This window comes from Barbus barbus, assembly GCF_936440315.1.
Source record: "Barbus barbus genome assembly, chromosome: 43".
Taxonomy (NCBI): domain Eukaryota; kingdom Metazoa; phylum Chordata; class Actinopteri; order Cypriniformes; family Cyprinidae; genus Barbus; species Barbus barbus.
The window spans coordinates 7,041,887-7,067,957 of NC_136721.1; the positions used below are offsets into that span (position 1 = coordinate 7,041,887).

Below are 26,071 nucleotides of genomic sequence, written 5' to 3' on the forward strand. Positions count from 1 at the left end.
CAATCAAACATTATGATGCAAAATGGGTAAAGATTCTGTACTATTTATTGATAATGAAATCAGCCAAACTCCAAAGAAAAGAAAAGAAAAGAAAAGCACTAACTTTCCATTTTATTTTATGATGGTGATATGGTTATCAACTGTTGTGCATCCTTCACAATCAACACCTTACTTAAGTATTTACAAAATATCTCTATATATCAACAGTGTCTTCCACAGTATGCAAGCCAAAGGTGATGGTGGCAAGGAAAAATCCTTACAATTTGAATAAAATAGAATAGGTATTTATGTCAACAGTTTAGCAGCTCTAGGCATATTTATCGACAGATACATAATAGAAAAACATCAGTAAAGATAATCACAATGTGTTATGCAGAAATTATATCTCCTAAGTAAAACAATAAAATACTGTCAGTCAGTCAGTCAGTCATATTTATTTATAAAGCACATTTAAAAACAATAGCTGTTGGCCAAAGTGCTGTATAAAGTTTAAGCAAATAAATTACAAAAAGTAAACCGAACACACCGACAAAAGTACACTACAATTATACCACTGCATGTACTTATGATCATATGCAACAGTAAATACATTTTAAGAAGAGACTTAAAATCAGCGTATGTTGGTGCAGTTTTTATATAGGACTGTTCCGAAATGAGTCTACACTGCCTGTTTTGTGGACTGTAAAGATGCAAACTGAAGATATTCAAGTAGATAGGAAGAAATGTTTGGAGGAACCAGGACTCAGATGGGGAAACCCATCAAATATACACTGGCACAAACTATGGCACATATTTAACACTATTATTATTCTATTAAAACATTATTATTATTTTTTTTGCATTTTTCTTGATATGGCAGTGGAGATATGACAGAAAGTGAGTGGAAGAGAGACGGGATCCAGAAAGGTCCACAAGGCAGGATTCAAGCTCAGGACACCCAAAGCGTAACTGCACCATATATCGGCGCACTGCCCACGAGGCTATCAGAGACAAATTAAAATAATAATTTAAGCATAATAATAATATTCCTCCAGGCTCTTGATTCTGTGGAACAGGCTTGGCTCTTTTGCTTAATGAATAAAAATTAACTTAGTATTTTGTAACTACATATTTTTTACCTTGCATAGTGTTAGCTTCAAAGGCTGTTTTGAATTACTACTTGATAAAATAAATACAGACACACATCACATGATGAGCATGCTGCTTATGACAGCGACTCACTGTGGATCTGTGAACTTTTCAACCAAAGAGGAAGTTGGAGGAATGAATCAATGACAATGAAACAGGGTTCACACTACAGGAACAGTAAGATTACATCACTGGCTACTTCCAAAGAGGAAGTAAGTCATTTTAATCATAATGAGCTACACCTCCATGGAATGGAGTTAAAAAGAAAATTAACATTCATACTGTCATGATGACAAGCTTTGTTTTAAAGGAGTAGGTTTTGTTTTAAAGGATTTTATTAAATGCTTCAGATACTTTCTGGTTAAACTCTTTACTGCTCAGCAGATCAAAGAATAGTTTATGAAACAATCATATACTCACCATCATATGTTATTCCAAACTCTTTTTTCCAAAAAAAAAAAAAAAGGAAGTTGTTTAATCAAAACATACTTTATCCTCTTCTGTCCTTTGAAGTCAAACGCTTTCATCAAAGTTCATGACAGAAGTAGTGCTGAGATTTGTCAAAGAATTTGTTGATCCAGTTAACAAAAACAGTCTGTCACAGCCTTCTGCTGGAGTGTCCATGGCAGCCACATGAGGGCACTCCTCTCGGATCATTGCCATTTGGATCTGGACTTCATTTCCCATTACCCTTTGCTCTGTCTATTAGTTCTTATTGTTGCCAGCTGTGTGTCATTAGTCTTATTAGTTCCCCTATATATACCATGTTCTGTTAGCCTTTGTTTACTTCAGTATTGTTTTCTGTTAAGCTGTGTTGTGGACTACCTTTTGCTTTTGTTTCTGCCAGTTACCCTGTTTTGGGTCATTGTTTCTTGGATTAAACTACATTTGGATCTTCAATGTTTTCTCCGAGTAATTCTGTGACAGAATACTGAAGCTATTTCAGATCCAGCAGCTAGTCTGCCTTCATAGACTGTGGGAAATGAGCATTCAGATCTTTCCTCTGGTTTCTAAGAAGGAGCGAAAGGCACGACTCCAGCTGTTGGCGGCACTGCGTCAACAGGTGTCGGGAGTAGGAGGCCTTGCGCAGACTTTGGCAGTGGGACTGGAACTTTTTTGTACTGGGACTGGAAATATTTTTAATAAATTCCTTGATAACCCCTTGCCTCTGTGCGAGATGGAGGGACTTAAGACTCTTGATTATTGACGTTTCATTGACTATCTCCCTGTTACTGCAGTTTAGTAGTAACACCAGGTCAGAGTGTGCCCATTGCAGTGCCCCTGGAGATATCAGAGTCTGCTACATCATCTCCAGAGAATAGTGAGGCTTCACTATCTCTGACTCGTAAACGAAGGTCAAGAAGGAGGGCGGCAGCAAAGGCCGCTCCTGTGGTCCCAAGTCCAGTGGTCCTGGAGGACCTGACTCCGGTGGTCCCAAGTCTGGTGGTCCTGGAAGACCTGACTCTGGTGGTCCCAAGTCCCTACAGAGCCACCCGATTTCACTGCTGCAACCATAATCAAAAAAGGCCATCTTTGGCTTTCACCTTTGGGCTGTTCTGCATGCATGGGCAGCTTCTGAGTCCACCCAAGAGCTTGCTCCAGTCCAGGAGCCCTCAGAATCCAATTCATCCAGGTGAATGCTGCACACTGGTGGTGGTTGAGGAGATTCCCCCCTTCCATGTAAAGCGCTTTGAGTACACAGAAAAGCGCTATATAAATATAATGAACTATTAGGGGCCAAGCACTGAAGGTGCGATGCACCTATTGTATCCGTTAGATTTCTTATTATTCTTCTTCCACTCTTGAGTCTATGGCAGCCCATAGAACCGCTTGTGGGAAAGCTGTGAAATTTAGCACACTGATAGAGGACAGTATCAACATTAACCATAGCAAGGTTGGAGTGTCTAACTCAAACTACCTAGCGCCACCACTTGTCCAAATTTCACTCATGTTTATGCTAATAACTTTTGAACCGTAAGGCAAAACGAAAAACCTACTTGTTCAAAAAAAAACATACTTTTTCGAACTCGCCCTAGACGGTTCGTCCGATTTTCACCAAAATTGCCTCAGATTATCTTCAGATTATGCTGGCAAAAAGTTATGAAATTCAAGTTCATCAAACCATTCTCTAATAACACGCTAACGAATTCTACGAAAAGCACGCAAAAATGGATCTGAGGCTATATCCCCGCAACGGTTTGGCGTATTGAGACCAAACTTGGATCGCGTAATAAAAAGCATGACCTGAGGCTACATGCAGTGTTTCGACACTGTGCCACCCAGTGGTCAGGAGATATGAAAAAATAATATTTTTGCTTGTAACTGGTGAATAGTTTGGCCAAAAATCACAAAACTGGTCTCTTTAGATTTGGTGCATTATGTAGAGTCGAACCATTCCCAATTTTCCCATGTCAGCCATTTTGGGTGTCGGCCATTTTGAATTTGTAGTAAAATGCTATATTTTACGAACGCATTGTTACGAAACTTGGTATGGGTCGTCAGCACAATGCCCTGAAGCCAGGTAAAATCAAATATTCACATGCTTATAACTTTGAGTGGGGTCGACTTATTTTCACGGGAGTCACTCCTGAATCCTTGCCGAGTCCAGCGATACCAAACATGCAAGGTTTTGCCTTATGGTTTGTGCAACGTGCATCATGCCGAGTCGAACCATATCAAATTTTCCCATGTCAGCCATTTTGGACCATGCTAGTTTTTACGAACGCATTGAGTATGCCTGAAGGAGCCTGAGAAGTTTCAAGCCAGTGCCACCTAGTAGTAAAATCAAATATTCACATGCTTATAACTTTGGGTGTGGTCGACTTATTTTCATGGGAGTCACCTTTTTAGACTCCTGAATACTTGGCGAGTCCAACGATACCAAACATGCAAGGTTTTGCCTAATGGTTTGTGCAACGTTGCATTTTAGCGCTTTAAAAACATTTGCCAATATCTTAGAAACCGTTACTTCCATCGACACGAAACCACAGGAAATTTGAAAACACAGCGTGCCGGCTATACACTAATGCCCAATTGCCAAAATGTTGATAGTAAGTGGCAAAAAAATGCAAAGTCAGCCATCAGTCATTTTTTTCTTTTCTCATATAAAAATGTCTATAACTCCAAAACAAAATTGAGATATTTTCACCAAATTTGACACACGTATGTATGGCACACTCAAAAATTTGGTGGGATTGTGCCTCTTGGTGGCGCTATAATTGAACAAAACATGAAATTGCCATTGACTACAATAGAGTTTTTTGTTTTGTTAACAACTGTTTATTCAGTTTTCTTCTGGGAACAATAGAATAAAACAAAAGCAGCTGCACAAATTTAGAACCCACCCCAACCCATTCCACCCCTTGGTAGACTTAAAAAAAAAAATTATATAAAATAAAATAAATAATAATAATAATAATAAAAATAAATTAATATTAATAAATAAACAAAATAATTTTACAAAGATTTTAGAAAAGATGACAACATTAAAAGCTGAATTCCATGAATTTACAGTTTTCACATTAGATCCATGTATACGAGAAGTTGAGAGTTCCATCGAGATAATGTCCAACAAATATACAGTCCAGGTTCATCTGTCCATTGTGTGAGGAGGATTCCAACAGTTGACTATCATTTTTTTTGCTACTGTGAGAGCAGCTAACAGTAAACATCTTTGTTGGACAGAAAAGGTGAAGTCCCAAAAGTCATTCATGAAAAAATGGCACGGAGTCAAACATATCTGATGGGTCCTGTGATGTCCAAAAAGGTGAGAGGAGCACTCCCCCCAAAAAAAAAATGCAAAAATGTGCCTAAAACTCCTTGGGAACAGAGATTACACTTAGGAGAAGACGACAGATTCATATAAAAATAAAGTAAACCCTATGCAGCAATTTCCAATGAATCATTTGGTGTTTAGGGTTTTTAGAAAACAATTTAAACATACCCCATACCTGATCCAAAAATAAAACATGCACATCCTCATTAAGATCCTTAGCCCAAACAGATGTAATAGATAAAGGTTTGTATGAATGCTCAAGAAGAAAGAGATAGATGACTAACGCAGAGGAGGGAGATTCCTCACAAGGAAGGATTAGTTTGCGCAAATGGTGAACAGGCAGTTGAGAGTTCCAAGGCACCCCATATGCCCGTAGGGCCGATCTAATGCGCAAATACATAAAAAAGGAGGTGCCTGGCAGATTATATTGAGTTTTGAGATTCTGGAAGGATTTTAAACCACTATCATCATAGATATCTCCCAGAGTGCTTACTTTATTATGAGTCCATTGCGGACAATGAAATGGAGTACTGCCTGACAAAAGATTATTATTGTGGAAAATAGGCGAATGCCTATGCCATATTGTAACTAGTTGTGAATGTCTTTCAGCCTCCCTCCATGTGGAGAGGAGGTGGGTTGCAATGGGACCAAACCAAGATTTACACTGCCTAAGCGGAACCCCTGAAAAAATAAGATGCGTCAATTTATACGGATAAACAGATTCCTCAATTGCTCTCCAAGACACAGAAGCGTCAGGATCAAACCAAACTGATAAAGGGTGGAGGGAAAAGGCTTGAGCATACAGTCTAAAATTGGAGAAAGAAAGACCTCCATTTAATCTACATCGTTGTAAGGCAGTCAGTTTAATACAAGGATGTTTCCCATCCCATATATACCATGAAATACATGCATCTAGTTTGTTCCAGTAGCCAACCGGTGGAGGAATCATGGAAGAAAATAAATTAATACGTGGGAGAACATTAATTTTAAATCACCGATATACAAGCCTGAAAAGAAGTCGGAAGACGAGACCAAAATTTGAGGGTACTTTGGCTAGAATACTATTATAGTTTTTTGAGATGATTTCCTGCAGTGAAGGACAAACATCTATCCCCAAGTACTTAAAGTTTTAAACCCATGGAATAGATATATAAAGGGACATAGAATCAATTTTAGAATTGAGGGGAAGTAAACATGACTTACTCCAATTAATTTTAAACCCAGAGAGAGATTCAAAATGGTCAAATAAATTCAACACGAGGAATATAATGTGACGGCTTCTCCAAAAACAATAAGATATCATCAGCAAACAAAGAAATATGATGATGAGTATTCTGTATAATTATGGGAGTAATAGTTTCAGATTGTCGGACTGCTTGAGCTAAGGGTTCCAAGGATAGAGCAAATAACAGAGGAGAAAGTGGTCAACCCTGACGAGTACCTTGATGTATAAAGAATGGGTTAGAGAAAACAGCACCTGTGAGAACATCTAGGAGATAATACTGTGCAAGGGGAGGACAAACTATTAGTTGAACTAATAACATGTATAACCTGCCTAAGTTATCCGAAGCTGAGCGAGATTTAATAAATCCTGTTTGGTAATGATGAACTAGCCTATTCATAAATTTCTCTAGATGACGAGATAGTACTTAATATATACTATAATTTTACATCAGTCCCTATCAAAGAAAGTGGCCAGTAACTAGAACAGGAAGTTGGATCTTTATCTTTTTTAACAAGAGAGAAATAACAGCTATATTAATAGATGGGTGAAATGAGCCTTAGGTAACTGAAAAATGTATCATATCTAACATGAGGGGGCCTAAATCCGAACAAAAAGTACTATACAATTCGATTGGAATACCATCTATGCCTGGGGATTTCCCCTTGTTCACAGATCGGATTGCTTACTCCAGCTCCTGAAGAGTGATTGGTTCAGCCAGGTATTCCGAATCCGAATCTGACAGCCTAGGTAAATCAAGGTTGGACAGAAAATATCCAAAAGAGTCAGGTCACCATCAGCAGAAGTATAGAGGTCAGAGTAAAAAGAGTGGAAGGCGGTATTAATTTCTTTTGGGTCTGTCACAATGAGCCCAGATTGGGATTTCACTGCTGAAATATTAGCAAACTTTTCACTGTAGCGTAATCTTAGACCTAAAAGGTGGCTTGGTCTACTCCCTTGAAAATAATAATTCTGCCTGGATCTTCGAATCAGGAATTCTGTTCTGGATCTCAGTAATGAATTGAGTTCGGACCTAACCGCCTTGATTTTACGGAGTGTGTTGTCTGAGAAACAACGTTGATTACCTCTAGTCAGATTCTGGAGCTGTGATTCCAGTTCAACTATCTTTTTGTGTCCATTTTTCTGAAGGAAAGAGGCATATGAAATTGAGTTATTCCTTATAAACCCTTTAACTGCATTCCAAAGTGTTCGAGGATCATCCACTGAACCTTGGTTAATTTCAATAAACTCAGCAAATTTACAGGTCCTTCTCAAAAAATTAGCATATTGTGATAAAGTTCATTATTTTCTGTAATGTACTGATAAACATTAGACTTTCATATATTTTAGATTCATTACAACACAACTGATTAGTTCAAGCCTTTTATTGTTTTAATATTGATGATTTTGGCATACAGCTCATGAAAACCCAAAATTCCTAATTTATCACAATATGCTAATTTTTTGAGAAGGACCTGTATATCTGAATTGACTGCAAAAGTTTTCATCCTGTAACAATTTAGGCTTAAATCGCCATCTAGTGGCACGAGATGGCCGAGGGATCAAAGATAATCTGCACAAATTTCCATCATGATCCGACACAGATAAGGAACAGATATCGGCATCACGAACAGCTGAAGATAAAGTAGAAATGAAAATAGTCAATTCACAAATAGGATTTATGAGTAGCAGAAAAGAAAGTGAAAGACTGAGCAGAAGGATTTAATAAACGCCAACTATCCACCAATGACATTGCCGAAGTTTCTCAAAACAAAAAGTTTGAGAGTGTGATTCCTTTGGTCCAGATCTATCTAGGATATGCAACATTGCAGAATTTGAATCTGCACCCAATATAATTTCAAAATCCGAAAATTTCAAGAAATAGGTTGACAAAACAGAGAAAAAAGTAGGGTCAGGAGTACAAGGGGCATAAACTGAAAGAAATACAATATTTGTATTCTGCACTATTGTTTTTATATGTGTTATTCTACCGTCTGTATCACAACCTTTTATCTTAAATAGTAATAAAGTCCTCCGCATCAATATTAGGACACCCTTGGTTTTAGTATTTCGAAGATGAGTGAGATGCCACTTCATAAAACATATCGTTACATCTGTGTATATCCTCCTCTTTCAAATGGGACTCTTGAACTAACACTATATCAATCTTTCTTCTTCGCAAAAAATCCAGAAGACCTGTACATTTGTGAGGGCCATATAGGCCATCAATATTACAACTCAATATTAAGGTCAGTCATAGGTATCAAACAGAATTACTGCATAAGACAAAATACAAGTTTGAAAATAAAACCAGTTGAGTCTACCATTAAACCACCCCCACCCTTTCCGTCACTATTCAAAGAAACAAACACATTCCCATGAACTATGGCAGATCAAACCAAGAACAAACCTTGATCTGCCAGCACCCCTTAATATGATCCGTGGCGTCAATAAAAACCTGCACATTACTGAAGCATCAGCATTGGCCCCATAGTCACATATTGACTAGGTAGTATCTCTATTAAAAAAAGAAAGAGAAAGAATACAACCAAAACATAAATAAAATAACGTCATAATCAGTCAGCGATACTGTATGCACAATGAAAGATTCTAGTAACTATGAATTAAGAAGTGAACATTAAAGTGAACAGTGAAAGACACAGTCACCTAACTATTTAGAGCATCTCTTCTCCGATTAGACAGCAAATGTCCAGCTGAAGTTCACTGAGTTGGTGGAGATAAGGGAGCTCACATTTTGCTTCTGGGGAGTATAGCATTTTAGGTTCACCTTGATTGAGAATGACCTTCAGCATTGCAGGATAAAGAAGAAAGTTCTGAATGCCAGCTTCTCTCACTTCCTTCCTAATTGGCGCAAATGCAGTTCTTTTTGCGGTGACCGGAGAAAAATCTGAAAAGAAAGACAGCATTGCTCTGTCGGATGTTTTTACCGGGGCGTGAAGTCTGGCGGCCCGCAGAATGAGCTCCCGGTCCGTGTACCGCAACAGTTTAAAGATGAAAACCCATGGTTTAGTACGATCTGAGGAGAGCCTTGTGTACATGCGATGCGCTCACTCCACTTCAATCTCTTTGCCCGCCAGAAACGGGAGCCACATCGGTAGCGATCGTTTCAAAAAGCCCATAGGGTCGTCCTTTTCGGAATCTTCAGGCAATCCAACCAGATGCAGATTGCTGCGCCTATTGCGATCCTGTAAGTCCACAACCCGTTGCTTGAGCGCAGCTACTCACCTATCATGATCTGCGATAACTTTCTTATTTTCCAGTTTAGAGCATAGAGAAGATCCAGTTTAGAGCATAGAGACTGAACAACTGGCATGTGAGAAGTGAACTTGTTCCGCATCACCGTAAACTCAGTTCTTAGAATGTCCTCAAAGTGTGCAACAGTGTTTGCCATCTTGTCCACCATATCGCTCGTGTTCGGTGGCTTGGATTTCTTCTTAATCGGAGAAGCCAACGGAGACAACTCCAGCTGTTTCCGATTGTATGTATCAGGGAAAGTATTATTAATGAATAAAACTTAAAATAAAACGAAAAAATTCTGCATAAAGGTGCCAAATGTACGGAGCTCTACTCAAGTACAACTAGGTTGATGAGCACGTCACGTGACTCCTACAATAGAGTATTATGATATAAAATGCTATATTTTACAAATGCATTGGTGTACCATTACGAAACTTTGTATGTACGATGACCTGAAAGTACTCAAAGTTTTGAGACAGTGCCGCCTTGAGACAGTGCCGCCTTGCGGTCAAAAGTTATAGTGAAATTTCAAATAAATGCTAATAGCTTTCTGTGAATTTTGCCTATTGTAATGAGACTGGTATCAATAGATTCCTTGGGTCATGCTGAGAACAGTGATATCAATGTTGCCATAGTCAGCCAAACTTCCAGTCTGCCATTTTGAATTATGCTGAAAACCTACTTTTTCGAAAATATAACCTATAACTTTTGACCACAAGGTGGCACTATTCTCAAAACGTTTTGAGTACTTTTCATGGTCTCGATGGTACATACAAAGTTTCATAATGGTACACCAATGTATTTGTAAAATACAGCATTTTATATCATAATACTCTATTGTAGTCAATGGCAATTTCATGTTTTGTTCAATTATAGCACCACCAAGAGGCACAATCCCACCAACTTTTTTATGTGTGTGCCCATACATGTCAAATTTGGTGAAAATATCTCATTTTGTTTTGGAGTTATAGACATTTTTATATATGAGACGAGAAAAAATGACTGATTAACCGCATTTTTGTGCCACTTACTTCCAAAATTTGGCAACCAGGCATTAGCATATAGCCGGGACGCTATGTTTTCGAATTTCCTACGGTGGTAACGGTTTCTAAGATATTGGCAAATGTTTTTAAAGAGCTAAAATGCAACGTTGCACAAACCATTAGGCAAAACCTTGCATGTTTGGTATCGTTGGACTCGCCAAGTATTCAGGAGTCTAAAAAGGTGACTCCCATGAAAATAAGTCGACCACACCCAAAGTTATAAGCATGTGAATATTTGATTTTACTACTAGGTGGCACTGGCTTGAAACTTCTCAGGCTCCTTCAGGCATACTCAATGCGTTCGTAAAAACTAGCATGGTCCAAAATGGCTGACATGGGAAAATTTGATATGGTTCGACTCGGCATGATGCATCGAATCTAAAGAGACCAGTTTTGTGATTTTTGGCAAAACCATTGAGAAGTAGCCATTTCTCGTATCTCCTGACTACTAGGTAGCACTGCGCCGAAACACTGCAGGTAGTCTCAGGTCATGCTTGTTATAACACACATAATGTTTGGTCTCAATACATCAAACCATTGCGGCGATATGGACTCTGATCCATTTTTGTGTAGAAGAAGCACCTTCTGTGCTTGGCCCCTAACCATGTTCTCAAACCTTAAACTGATGGAAACTACAACACACACATCTTATATTTCATCTTATGTAGTGCTCACTCAACCACGGAGAACAGAACTATCATCTATCCAAACCGCTTCCAGAGACCTTGGCATTGTTGTGTATTATCAGTATATGATTTTTCTAATTGACATTAGATGTTATATAGCTAATTGCAGTTGATAAATAATCGTTCAGGTATTTGTTTGATGCATAATAAGGTTCTTCACCTTACTTGTTTCAGTGTGGTGACAGTTTATCTTTCCAGACAACGTAGCTCTGACATGGCAACATCCCACATAATCACTTGCATTTTATGCATCTTATGCACATTTCCAATTCATGGTATTCATATAGTAGTTGTTGATTATTCTTGTCTATCTTTTGTTAATAACATTTATTTTATTACCCTTGTGTCTTCCTTGTGTTGATAATGCACTAAAGGTTCTACAAGTTAGGTATCCCACCAATCTGATGTACTCTTAACCACACCTTAAGTGACACTTGATCCAAAATCATAACATCACCCGTGATGTGAGTACCCATCACTAAACTATTTTGCCTCCTTAGGTTGGCAAAAGCAAAATTCACTACACTTCACAGTTTGTTGTAAGCTAATATGCTAATTGAAGCTAAAAATGTCCACCCTGTCGTTGTTCCAAAATTTCCACGCTGTCGGCCACTTGGACTCCTGACAAATACATGACATATGACAGGGTAGCCAGCTATGAGGTCAACGAGGTCCGGACCTCGGTAAATTTGTCATGTTCAAAAATAAAATTGGTTCTCTGAATGACTAAATTGCTGTTTAAAACTCCTCATATGAATGTCTGCATGACATGTATAATTCAGTTTAGACAGTCTGCAAGAATGTTTAGCATCTGTGGTATGAAAATGATCTTTGCTAGATGCTGCCAGAGTGAAAGAGGCTTGAGTGAGTTGTGAGTGAGGGCGCAGGCTCAGCCTCCTTGTTGCCAGATCCAGCTATTATAAGCGTCTTTGGACTTGTCTATTCCACTTAATTTTACACTAACGAAAAGTAAATAAAGTGGGAAGTTGCAGTTTAGGGACAGCGATATGTTATCTTATTTGCTTATGTGCAGTTGCTTTGACACAATTTGTATTGTTAAAAGCGCTATAAAAATAATGGGTAAAATGGCGCCGCTGATGGCAGCTATTGTGCGTTGCTCCTCAGTGTTCGTATTGTTTTTGTTTGTTTTTCCTGTTTTTTGTTTTTCAAATAAGATCAGTTTTACCAGGGATGATCTGCTGAACATTCGGCAGAACACACCACAAAATCTTCTACCGGTTTTTGATTTTTCGGCCGTTTTGCTGGACATTGTAGTTGGTGGAGCTGTAGCTCTGGTCAAACGCTACAGGAGGCGCAGGCGGGGAAAGCGAGCCAGTGCGCTCGTGAAACTTCGTCAGCGCGGATTTAGAACGGCGTTACCTAGCATCCATTTGTCGAATCTCCGCTCTCTACCCAACAAAACGGACGAACTCCTTCTGCTCTCCCGGACAAACAAGGACTTTTCTAACTCTGCTGCTTTGTGTTTCACGGAAACCTGGTTGAATGGCGACATACCGGACAGCGCGATTCATCTGCCTAATTACCAGCTGATCAGAGCAGATCGGGACACAGAATCAACGGGGAAATCGCGCGGCGGCGGGACATGCTTTTACATCAATGAGAGGTGGTGTACAGATGTAACTGTGTTAAAGAAGATGTGCTGCTCAGATCTAGAAACGCTCTTCATTAACTGCAAGCCGTTCTATTCGCCGCGGGAGTTCTGCTCGTTCACTCTCGTGAGTGTCTACATTCCACCGCAAGCGCACGTGAGCACAGCTCTACAGAAACTCGCTGATCTGATCACAGAGAGTGAGCAACAACACCCGGACTCTGTTTTAATCATTCTCGGGGACTTTAATAAAGCAAATCTCTCCCGTGAACTGCCAAAATACAGACAGCACATCACATGCCCCACCAGAGACAGTAATATATTGGATCACTGTTACACAACAATAAAGGACGCATATCACTCTGTTCCACGAGCAGCTTTAGGACTCTCTGATCACTGTTTGGTTCATCTTAGTCCATCCTACAGGCAGAAACTTAAGTCTGCAAAGCCTGTATTAAGATCTGTTAAAAGATGGACTAACGAAACAGAGCAGGATTTACAAGCCTGTTTCGACCTGACTGATTGGACTGTTTTTGAAGCTGCAGCAAATGACCTGGACGAGCTCACAGTGACTGTAACATCTTATATCAGTTTCTGTGAGGACATGTGCATTCCTACCAGGACTCATCTATTCTACAACAATGACAAACCATGGTTCACTGCCAAACTCAGACAGCTCCGTCAGGCCAAAGAAAATGCTCACAGAAAGGGGGATAAAGTCTTGTACAAACAGGCCAAATACACACTGGAAAAGGAGATCAGAGTGGCAAAGAGGAATTATTCTGACAAGCTCAGGAACAAATTCTCTTCCAGTGATCCTGCTTCAGTGTGGTTAGGATTGAAGGACATCACCAGCTACAAAACACCACCCCCCAGCACTCTGGAGAATCAACACCTGGCAGACGATTTAAACTAGTTCTTTTGTCGTTTTGAACGATCACCCCACACCCGCCCAGAACACCCCTCCACACAACCATTCACACCTCCAGCAACCCCTCTCTCCCCCACACCTACAATTCAAATCAGCGAAGATGATGTGTGCCAGGTCTTCAGGAAGAACAAAAGAAGGAAAGCACCTGGTCCAGATGGTGTGTCACCAGCCTGCCTAAAAATCTGTGCTGATCAGCTGGCCCCCATCTTCACACAGATCTTCAATAGATCACTGGAGCTGTGCGAAGTCCCCTCATGCTTCAAACGCTCCACCATCATCCCCGTCCCAAAGAAACACAAAATTACTGTACTTAATGACTACAGACCTGTGGCCCTAACGTCTGTAGCCATGAAATCATTCGAAAGACTGGTTCTGGCTCATCTGAAGGACATCACTGGACCCTTACTGGACCCCCTGCAGTTTGCCTACAGAGCAAACAGGTCTGTGGATGATGCAGTCAACATGGGACTGCACTTCATCCTGCAGCATCTGGACAGACCAGGGACTTATGTGAGGATCCTGTTTGTGGACTTCAGCTCTGCTTTTAACACCATTATCCCGGAAACCCTTCAAAATAAACTAACTCAGCTCTCCGTCCCCACCTCCGTCTGCCAGTGGATCAACAGCTTCCTGACAGACAGACAGCAGTTAGTAAAGCTGGGCAAATTCACATCCAGCACTCGAACCATCAGCACTGGAGCTCCTCAGGGCTGCGTTCTCTCCCCACTGCTCTTCTCCTTCTACACCAATGACTGCACATCTAAAGACCCCACTGTCAAGCTCCTGACGTTTGCAGACGACACCTCACTGATTGGCCTCATCCAGGACGGTGACGAGTCTGCTTACAGACAGGAGGTTAAGGAGCTGGCTGTCTGGTGCAGTCTCAACAACCTGGAGCTTAACACGCTCAAAACTGTGGAGATGATCGTGGACTTCAGGAGAAACCCCCCTGCTCTCCCCCCACTCACCATCATGAACAGCACTGTGACTGCAGTGGAGTCATTCAGATTCCTGGGCACCACCATCTCTCAGGACCTGAAGTGGGATATTCACATTGACTCCATTGTCAGGAAGGCCCAGCAGAGGTTGTACTTCGCCAGCTGAGGAAGTTCAACCTGCCACAGGACTTACTGAAACAGTTCTACTCTGCCATCATTGAATCCATCCTCTGCACCTCAATAACTGTCTGGTTCAGCTCAGCTACCAAATCTGACCTCAGAAGACTACGGAGGGTAGTCCGGACTGCTGAGCGAATCATTGGTACAACCCTCCCCACTCTCCAAGAACTGTACTTATCCAGAGTGAGCAAAAGGGCTGGCAAAATCACTCTGGACCCCTCACATCCAGCACACTCCCTCTTTGAACTGTTACCGTCTGGTCGACGCTACAGAGCTCTGAGCACCAGAACGACCAGACACAGGAACAGTTTCTTCCCTCAGTCAATACATCTCATGAACACTCAATAAATAAACGTGGAACACACAACTAATTCATTATCCATTCACCACACTCATTTTATTTTTATTTTTCTCATTTCTAATTTGCACATACTTGACCTGTACATACATAGTCGCCTATATTATTTATTATATATTATATATTGTGTATTTTTTTTGCTGCTTTGTACACTGGTTATTGGCTATTTCTTGTTATTTTGTTTTATTACCTGTGTCCTGTCCTGTTACTGTCTTTCTGTTGCACTGTGGAGCTTCTGTCACTACAACAAATTCCTTGTATGTGTAAACATACTTGGCCAATAAAGCTCATTCTGATTCTGAAAAAAAAAGTTATTTGACCGATTAGATTTGAAATAATTGTGGTTTATTTTTTTTTACTTAATTTTCGTTTTTTGTTTTAATAACAATATCTGGCAACACTGCATCGCCGGCACTTAAACTGACAGTAATCAAAAAAGCCCATGGATATGTTATTGCTGACAGAATACGACATTCGATAAGGCAAACGAAAAAAAAAAAAAAAAAGTAATATTAGGTGGCCTTAACTGCTTATATATTAGGTGGCCTTAACTGCTATGTACTTTCATTAAAAAATAAGTACAGTGTACTAATTGTGTTCATATTATATTGCAAAAAACTTTTGCTGCTATTGAGGTGGGATATGGGTAAGGTTAGGGACAGGTTTGGTGGGATGGGTAGGTTTAAGTTGGGTTAAAGTGTAAGGGATGGGTCAGCAATGTAACTTATTTACAGATGTAATTACATGCAGGTATTTTTCAAAATATAATTACAATGTAAAAACATGTATGTAAACAATAAGTGATTAATAATTAATAATGATTAATTTAAAATGCAAGTACACACGTGGTCAGAATTGTTGGTACCCTTGGTAAATATGATCAAAGGTGGCTGTGAAAAATTTGCATTGTTAATCCTTTTGATCTTATTTTTTTTTACAAATCACAAAAATCTAAGCTTTCATAAGAATTTAAAATGGGGGGAAATATCATAATGAAATAAAGGTTTTTTTTCTCAAATACATGTTGGACACAATTACTGGTACCCCTAGAATTTCTTATCAGTAAAATATATCTGAAATATATTCATCCATTCATATTCACAATTTTGAGCACACCAGCATGATTATGAACATGAAATTATCCAGCCATGGCTTCCTGTTTCACAGAAATATAAATAGGAGGGGAAACAAAGGCCAAATTCCAAATTAATTACCCATCACAATGAGAAAAACCAAAGAATATATTTCTGATGTGGAGCAAAAGATAACTGAGCTTCACAAATTAGAAAGTGGCTTTAAGAAAAGAGCTAGAGCAGTGAAAATTCCCATTTCCAACATCAGAGCAATAATTAAGAAGTTCCAATCAACAGAAAATGTTATGAATCTGCCTGGAAGAGGACATGTGTCTATATCGTCCTAATGCACGGTGAGGAGGAGAATTTGAGTGGCCAAAGACTCTTCAAGGATCACAGCTGGAGAATTGCAGAAAAAGGTTTGGTTTTGGGGTCAGAAAACCTTAAAAATATATATCAAACCTTTTTTGGGAGGGTTTCAAGAAAACAAAAAAAAAAAGAAAAGAAAATGCTCTCATGCAAAAACAATCTCCAGCATATTCAGTTGTCAGACACGACTGGAACTTCAAATGGGACTGACTTCTATGGTCAGATGTGTACAATTAAATATACTGCTGTATTTTTTATGTTGTGGGCCAATATTTCTGCTATATTTCTATGTAAAAAACCAAGTAGGCTAAGTCCATCAACAGCAGAACAATTAATATTTTAAATAAAAATCTGTATATGTAAAAAAAAAAAAAAAAAAAAAGACATTGTGGCTTGATGTATTTTATTGTCCATTTTTCATTACCAAAATAACACTTATTTATTCACAAAGAGTTGATTCAGATGTCAGACCGATGTTTCAACACTTTACAAGAACAGAACAATAAAAACACACATTTTAACTGTTTATTATAATTTTGTGAAGATGACTTCCCCCAGGATTCGAACCCAAGGAGACAGCATTCCAGTCGAGCACACTAACCACTCCCCCAAATCACTTGATAGACCAATTAACACAACATACGTTATAATTCGTCAATTCGCTCAATTGTTTCTGTCGACGCTGTTTCAGAGCAATACTTAAAAATGCCCAGGTAGGTATCGAAACGTTTCGAAGCCTCGACACATTTGCTTCAACTGCTTCAGTGTTTCACGAAGCCTCGCTCTGCCCACCACTAGCATGCGCTACTGTCTGTTGCCTATGTGTGTGCGTTAGTGCAGCAGAGCATTAGATTAGAACGGCGATTAACTTGCCTGTACAATAAGCTGTTTAAAATGTGCATTCTCCCGTTCAATTTCGAGCATCCAGTAATATAAATCACACATGTCTTGTGGAGCGCTTTCAGAGTATGCATTTATTTGTCGTTATAACTGTTTGGAAACGAAGCATAAATGTGGAAGTCCTTCAAAGGTTTTCTTATTCTGTTGCGCCCTCTATAGGACCAGTGACTAGTTGATGTCAAGCTTAAGGTGCCATGGCAGAGCATTGAAGTCGACTAGTCAATTAGCCGGTGCAACCCCTACCCCATAGTAAAGTATTAACACATTTTTAATGCAATAAATAGGGTATGATTGAAAAATTATCATCCTCCAAAACAAGAGAAAATATCTTCCACAAACATCTACATGCCTGTCTCTTTTTAAAGTGTTATAGTGTATATAATGAGTTGTATTTGTTGGGGTTATTATAGCAGTAAGTCTTTAACAAAACTTGGGTACGGCCATGGACATAGCATTAATTTGTTGTTAAATAAAGGGGGGAGGAGGGTGTATACAGGGGCGTCATGCACTCATTATTTTTGATTGGGCATGAGTGTGTGTGGGGGGGGGGGGTCGTCATGTGAGACAGCAGCCATAATAGCACTTATGTTTTTGTTTTATTTATTTTTTTCCTTTTTATTCAAAACATTCCTAAACGCATTAACTATATCATAAAATATCTCGATTCTCACCTTTATAGATTATGTAAATTAATCTATACCCTGATAGCACATACATCTCGGAAGCATTTACATCTGCAAGGTGTATTTTTTATTTTTGCTCATCTGCAATTCGTCTAGAAGACGTTTCCTTTTAGATGTCAAATAGACATCTATTAGATGTCTTTAAGATGTTTATGATTTAGAATGTATGTAAAACTAACATCTGAATGATGTCTGCCAGACGTTTGTAGACAGCAGATGCTTTCAGATCAAGAGATCTTTAACAGACATCTTGCAAGTGGGCAATGGTCAAAGTATCCTAATAATGTAGTCTATTGACTATGTATAAAAATCTGTCTATTTACTTAAATAACAGATATGGGCATCATGCCATAACAGTTTTAATATGACTGACTTTATATTTAATGTGAATGTAACATTGAAAGTTAATGTGAATAAAAACATTGTAAAGTTAGGCTAATTATCATAAAACTTTCATTGTACAGAATGAGAGCAAACAACATTTACATTATCAAAGAACATTTTCAATGACAGTCTAGAGTTCAAGCGCTCTCAAAAACTGCCATTAAACTCACTGAAGCTGTTTTACAATGTGAAATTAATATCTTCCTTACAGATACACACATCTGCACTTTTCTAATGAGAGAATTCAGTCCGCGAGCTAGTGAAGAAAACACCGGAATTTTAGCGATGACTCATCTGAACGCCTCTGATTGGTCATTGCATTCATAAGCTCAACAGAATAGTGTGTCCACCCTGTCATCTTGATATTTTACAATAATATTTTAAATAATTCAATCATATGTTCAATAGCTAGGTGTGGGGGCAATAACATGCAAACAAAAAACTGCATCCAAATATCACAGTTTTCTCAAAATAAGAAAAAATACATGTGCGAGTTTCTTTAAAAACACATGGTTTACATAAAATCTTTTTATGTATTTATAATTTGAAAGCAAACAAATAACCCTGTTTAGGAAAGGGACATCATACCTTTCAGAAAATATAATTTGCATCTTAATTTTGCAATGAAAACGTATTTAACAGTAATATATATGTCCATGACAGGGTGGACATATGGTTTATGCTTCGAATAATGGCCCATAACTAGGGATGGGTACCGAAACTCGGTATTAAATCGGTCTCGGGGCTAAATTATGAAAGACCGGAGTATCGAAAAGCTCTGACGTTATCGGTACTTCTGTCGGTATTGGAGAAGTTAAGAAAACACACATACATGTATTGTTGCTCTCTCTCTCTCTCTATATATATATATATATATAATGTCGCCAGCTGTTTTTATGTGCAATAATATTCAAACATTTGTCTATGATGCATTTTTGCTATGCGCAATTCAGAAGCCAGATCGCGCTCACGCGGAGGAGCTTCAACACACGCAACATGAAAGTCCTGTTTAATTATGATAGAAGAGAGAACCAACTATTCAAACATCTGCTCACACTTTCCTATGGCTGTTATATTAAGCTAAGTATTTTTTTTTTTTTCGATTTTGGCTTCCAAGGATTATAGCCGCATTTCTTCTAGCACAACTCCCTTCCCTTCATAGCGGCGCGGATTCATTCCTCCGAACCAAAACTTAACATCTGAATCGGCTCAATCAGTGATTGTTATAAAATGCCGTCTTTACTGTTGCTACATTGCAGGACATATTTGATAGTAAAACGTTGAAAGTACAATCTGCTGTTCCCCAGGCTGAAATGTGTGTGCGCGCGTGTGCCTGCGCGGCGGCGTGCTCCAAAACGAACAAGCAAAGTACACTTTGAGCTTCGGGCGCGTCGAAATAACACACACAAACATGCCAAAAAAAAACACAATGTGTCAAAATGGCCGGTTATGAGAGTCTTCACTTTTATGTTTTAAGTGGATGAGAACAGTTGGGAGAAAATCCGATGCGTGTCAGTATATTGTCTTAAAGTGTCAGACTGGAGCTTGAGCCATCAATGTTAATCAAAGAACAAAATGCAAAGAGAAAAATCACCCACAGCTCTTAATCTGAACAACGTTATAGCTTTAATAAACATAAATCTATCAGTACAGTGAAAACTATGCAGTGCTCATTTACATTTGATTACTTTTGTAACTATTACTTACCTGAACATTAATATTAGTAGACCTTCATGGAAAAATGAAAGCACTGTTTATTTCATTTCGTTTGTGTGTTTGTTTTATTGTATTTGTCAGTTTGTTTTACTTTGTTTCTTTGTTCATGTTGTTACTGTATCTTATCTTATGTATATAAAACACTAAAAATACCTGCACACTGGTGCATTTACAAATTGATGAAGTGCAGGCATGTTTAGTGTTTTATATACATAAGATAAGATACTGTAAGAATATGAACAAAGAAACAAAGTAAAACAAAAAGTACCGATAAGAATACCGTTAAAGTACCGGATCGATAAGCAGTATCGATAAGAGTAGTAATACCGTTAAATACTCGCTCTCGCACTCTCACACTCTCTCTCTCTCACTCTCACTCTCACACTCTCTCCATGCCTTCCTTGCATTGGCATCTGTGTTTAATGTATGTTGTGTTTAGTTCAATGTTACATGTACCCCTGTAGTGTAGTTTAATAAACATCCATATGTATTCACACTTGGTTGTCTGTGTCTGCAGCTCACAGAATGAGGTCACTTTAACGTTATGGTTTTGTTACGCTCTATGAGAGATGTGTTAAGGAGATTATTTTCAGTGACCAAAGAAATAATTTTCCTTAGAGTCAATAGACGATTGAAACTGTCCGTACTGCGGATGAACAAATCATTTCATTGTACTGTTAATGCTACAGATAATTCCTGAAGATGAATATATAATTGATAACAACCCGTTATGATAAATTATGTTCATTTTATTTTGAGCTAATTTGCTACATTTTGGTGGAGAAAAATGCGGACAACGTTTTAAACCTGGTTCTGTGAGCAGACTCAGTAACAATGTGTTTCTTATGTGTGTTTATTCAAACTATCCAACTGCGTCTTTTGTGAATGAATGTGTAGGTTACACGCCCACTTTCCGTGCCTTAACAGTCCTCAAGTTTCTCACTGAGAAACCAGCCACTGTTAATGACTTAAGTTAACTGCTGTTTATAAATTAGACCCTATAAAACAACCAAACCTTTTATAGCGTGTCTTAATGCTATTTTATCCGCCTTAAAGTGAGCGAAGAAAACCTCTTTTAGAGCGAAGAAGATAGCAAGCGATGTTCCTCGCTTATCTTAAAATTAAGGCCTTATTATGTATAGCTAGATTTATGCCATTGTTCCAATGCCATAGACTATTACTCCCGTGGGTTTAATCATTAGCGTAGCTAACTAATGCATGCCCCCTGAACAGCATAACCACATAAGACCCGTATATCTGGCGAAGAAACCCCAGATCGGAAGCGTGTATAGTGTTATATTAAGTTTAACTGATCCCAGGTGAAGAAATCCCCACTTTCAGTTCTGAACCGCATAAGCCCCATATCTGACTACCTCTCAGATCGGCAGCGCATAGAGTTGTAGATTAAATCTATTTAATATTGGGGTTTTGTTTTAAACTGCGTAAGTCTCTCCTGAACAGATAAAATCTCTTCAGGATAGCGGCTTCAGTTTAGCTGTGCGATGAGAGAAAAAAAAAGTCTCACTACAGTTTTTGGTACGTCGTCTGTTTACTGTCGCGTATCATTACATTCATATTAATCCCTTGATGTGATGCAATTGATGGTCGATTTAATGGTGTAATGCTTTGCCATTGTCTGTGAAGTGAACGCGCTGTGTAAGTTATGAATGAAGTGTGAACGACAGACTGAGTGCGAGATTCCCATACGAGCTTACATCCAGCTCACGTGCTCAGCGCACACACCGGCTGTTAAGCGTGCATCGGTTTCTTAGCAACGTCTGACCCCGGAAGGCGATAGCGAGGCCTTTCCGGTTCAAACTCAAGACAACGCACACGTCACAGACTAATGTAAACAGACCACTGCAGGTAGCCGAAGCTACTGCGCTAACGACCCTACATGGGTAGATGCTAAAGCCTTTACCTCAGCTGTTAGCTTTTAACATCTGACTAACACTTAGAGAGACAGTGTGTGTAAAGTGTAACAGTTCCCTTCCTTCCTCTACACTTTCTTTCTGTTCCATCTTCTGTTGGGCTGTCAATTACTTTGGTCTCCCCCACATGCTTTTGTTTATTTGTGTAGCTTATTTTTACTGTGTTAATTGCAGTAAATATTTATGTATTTTTATTTGGGCTTATTTTATTTGATCTACTCCAGTCTGTAGTTAAGTCTAGCTACACCTATTGAGAAAAATTGAATTTACTTAGAATTTTAAATCTATTTAAAAACAATTTTCCATTTACTTTCCTAAGCAATTAGGACATTTTAACTGGGTTTCTAATTTTCAATTCTACTTAGTTACGCTTTTCCTCTCCTTCCCCTATAGGCATAGGCATAAGCATAGGCAATTCTAGCCACCGCAGGTGCACAATGAGCCCTCAAATCTATTAGTGGCCCACCGCAAACCGGCATCAAGCTGTTTCATGTATCCTAGACGCTTAATCTTTTTGGTGTCCCCTCTCAATGTTCTCTGTTAGGTAGCATGCCCCCTGGGGCTTGGGCAGTGAGCTGACGAATCATCCATGGGAGCTCTCGGTGGCTGGACTCCTCTGCCTGACATGTACTGGGGAGGGGGGGGGGGGGGCGCCTCGGATATCGCTGACCCTATACTCCGGGAGGCAACACGCCACATGACATCAGCACTGGGGTACCTCATTGTATCGGCCATACTGACTGATACATAAGGGCAATTTTGGTTAATTACCCTGTGAAGTTACACGGTGGTCCACCCTCTTGAGAGGAGCGAACTCATCCATAGCTCGAGGCCCAAAAGAGGGGTCCGTGTAACTTGGGACCCACAGGCGAAACCCAATTTTGGCTGTGCCAGCTAGTTGTTGGCCCTCCCTCACTTGAGTGATGCAACATTGTGCCAAGTCATTTGCTGTTTGAGTGTTTGCTACCAGGTGTCATGGGTGCGAGTGATCAGGAGTAGGGGTCGACCGATTATCGGCCTGGCCGATTATTGGCACCGATATTAAGCATTTTTATGATAATCGGTATTGGTCATTTTCAAAACCGATGTGCTGATAAAATTATTTAATTTTGAAACGCGCTATTTGGCTCTGATGCAGCCTGTCGGAACTCGCCACTCTGTGGCCTAGAGCAGTCTCCGCCCACCGCGCATCTGATTTGTTGAGAATCAGGAGTCCGACCAATCAACGTGGAAGACTAAAGGCACTCTCACACCGAAAGCGCTTGCTAACTGGTGCTGCTTCATCAGTGGGAATCGCGGAATCCAGTCATATAAATAGCATTTACTGTATAACGCGGAGTCACGGAATTAGTCAAAGTTTGGATGATATTCAAAGTAGGTCAGTACACTTAAATCGACTCACAATATGGACTATCTGTAAACATTAAGCTGCAAAAAGACTATTTAAATATGAATTCTGCATGTTCGGCGTGTCTCTGTATATGTGAATGGCACAGACACGCGGTTTTGACACACACACACACTGAAGTGCGCGACGCTCGCAGTGTTTTCCGCATCTGCCATGTCACTAAATGAGGACATAAATATATGAACATCATCCCCAGAACTGCTCTGAGAGTTACTTCATGAGCATTTGACTGTTTCGTTTGAGTAAAACGATCGTCATATCATAAATAGGCTACAGAAACTTAAGAGGTCCTCATGGCAACCTGTCAAAATTAAAGTTTGGTTTATTTACTAATACTACTACAATTATTACAACCTTTGTTTAAAAGAACAATCACACAATACGCTATTTCTTCCATGTTTTAATTTGAATAGTAAACCCATTTGTTTGCCAAATTTGAGTTTAACTCATTTGATTAAAAGATAAATTAAATTAATGTTTTATGCCTTCATTTGCACTGCACTGTAAATGAAAACTAATGGAAATTACTGTCACATAGGCCAAGATTAAGATACTGTCACATAGGCCAAGATTATGACGACGGAAATTGGGACATTTCAATAGGCTATTGAACCAAGTGAGCCTATAACAGGCTATTAGTGTTATAGTTTCATTAAAATAGTTGCGGTCTTCTTCACAACTTCTACCATGGAGCTATGAAAACAATTAAATTATTTACACTTATTATATACATTGTGCTTTTTAAATGCATTAGATTTATGATTTAGTCAACCGAAAATAATTAATGAAGAATTATGAGAGGTTATGCTATTACACATACATTTCTAACATGTAAATTATTGAAGCCAAATACTTACATTTCCCCAAGCTGTTTAGCTTTAGTATTTAGTATTCATAGGCTTAATCATGAAGCATGCAGTGGCCTCACTTTTAACTCTCTCTTTATATATTACCCTTATTGTAGATGGATGCATGGGGGAAGACAAGAGTAAGAAGTGCAACCAACACTAGGGAAGGCCATTTTTGTCAGAGCCCTTGTTATTCTTAATTTTGACATTCATTTTTACACCAGACATATATATCGGTTCAATATATTGGTTATCGGTCTACTTGGTATCGGTCTACTACTATCGGTATCGGCCCTGAAAAACACATATCGGTCGACCCCTAATCAGGAGCCCCTGCAGTTGCGTGCTCGGGAGCGGTTGCGTGACCTCAGCTCACCACCAAGCCTAACGACACCTAAGATATAGCCATTCACTCAATATGAAACTTGAAGAGGACAAGAGAGCCTCTCTGCTTTAGTGTGCTCGGTCTGTCCAGCTATTTTGCTCATCACCTCCCTCAGGGATTAAAGTGAAAAAAATTCTTCTGACTGAATTTTTTTTTCAGGCCAAGTCATATTCCTTTAACCAACACTTTATTTAAATAGTCGAGACCAATAGCGTGGAAGATGTTTTAAACCGTTTTAATATTGCCAGTTTGCGTATTTTAAAAGCAATTTTTTTATCTATGAAAAAATTATACATACCTTGACAAATAATCAACCATCAACATAACTTTTAAGTGCATGTTTTTATTTATCTTATAAGACCAAACAATGTTTTGTGAAACTCTTAATAATTAATAATCTTGAAAGTGCACTCTTGTCTTTGACAACTGGACGGAATGTCTAGTGTTATACCTGTTTTTTTGTTGTTGTTTTTTTTCAGTTAACCCTTGTCTAATTGACAGGTTTTATTTTTAATCATACCTTTTTGCTTAATATGCTTTGATTATATTATTATGTATGATTATAAAATAGAAGGAAAGAAAGATAGAAAAAAGAAAAAGAAAGAAATACAACAGCTTGTCACTGGGACAGTACCCTTAAAAGCACATCTTTGTACCTTATTTACCCCAAAAAGTTTCATAGTTGTACATATTGGTACTCTAATGTACTAATATGCACCTTTTTGAGTATAAGTTACAAAGATGTTCTTATAAGGGTACTATTGTTTACATATTTCAGATTGTATTTTGTGTGTGTTGTATGTACAGTACATGGCACACAGTAATGGATACTTGCACATTCACATACTTCTTTATTCTGTTCTGTTCTATTATACATTAATCTGATTAATCTATGTTAAAAGGTATAAGAAATATCTTATCATAGACAATGCTCTAAATAATCTTTACCTCTAAAGCCTCACTGAAACTCTCTGCCTCATTCACTCTCAGCGGTGTATTCACTTCTGCCTCTGTCTACAGCAAATAAAGTAGTGTTTGAAACGTACATACGAGGAATAGTGACATACAGAAGAAAATAACACATTAAGTACACTGCTGGACAATAACCAATCATTTGTATCCTAAATTAATTTTAACACTTTAGAATGATAAACACATATTCACTATTAACTATGACTTTTGCCTCAAACTCTTCATTTACTGCTTATTAATAGCTTGTAAGGTAGTCGTTGTAGTTGTTAAGTTT

General features: G+C 38.8%; 1 pseudogene across 1 annotated transcript in view; it reads right to left on the bottom strand.

The window, feature by feature from the left end:
• The window catches only part of LOC306862578 (ubiquitin domain-containing protein 2-like), a 113,107-nt pseudogene that overhangs the window by 1,871 nt on the left and 85,165 nt on the right, over positions 1-26,071 (bottom strand). The gene's annotated exons all lie outside the window — the stretch shown is intronic.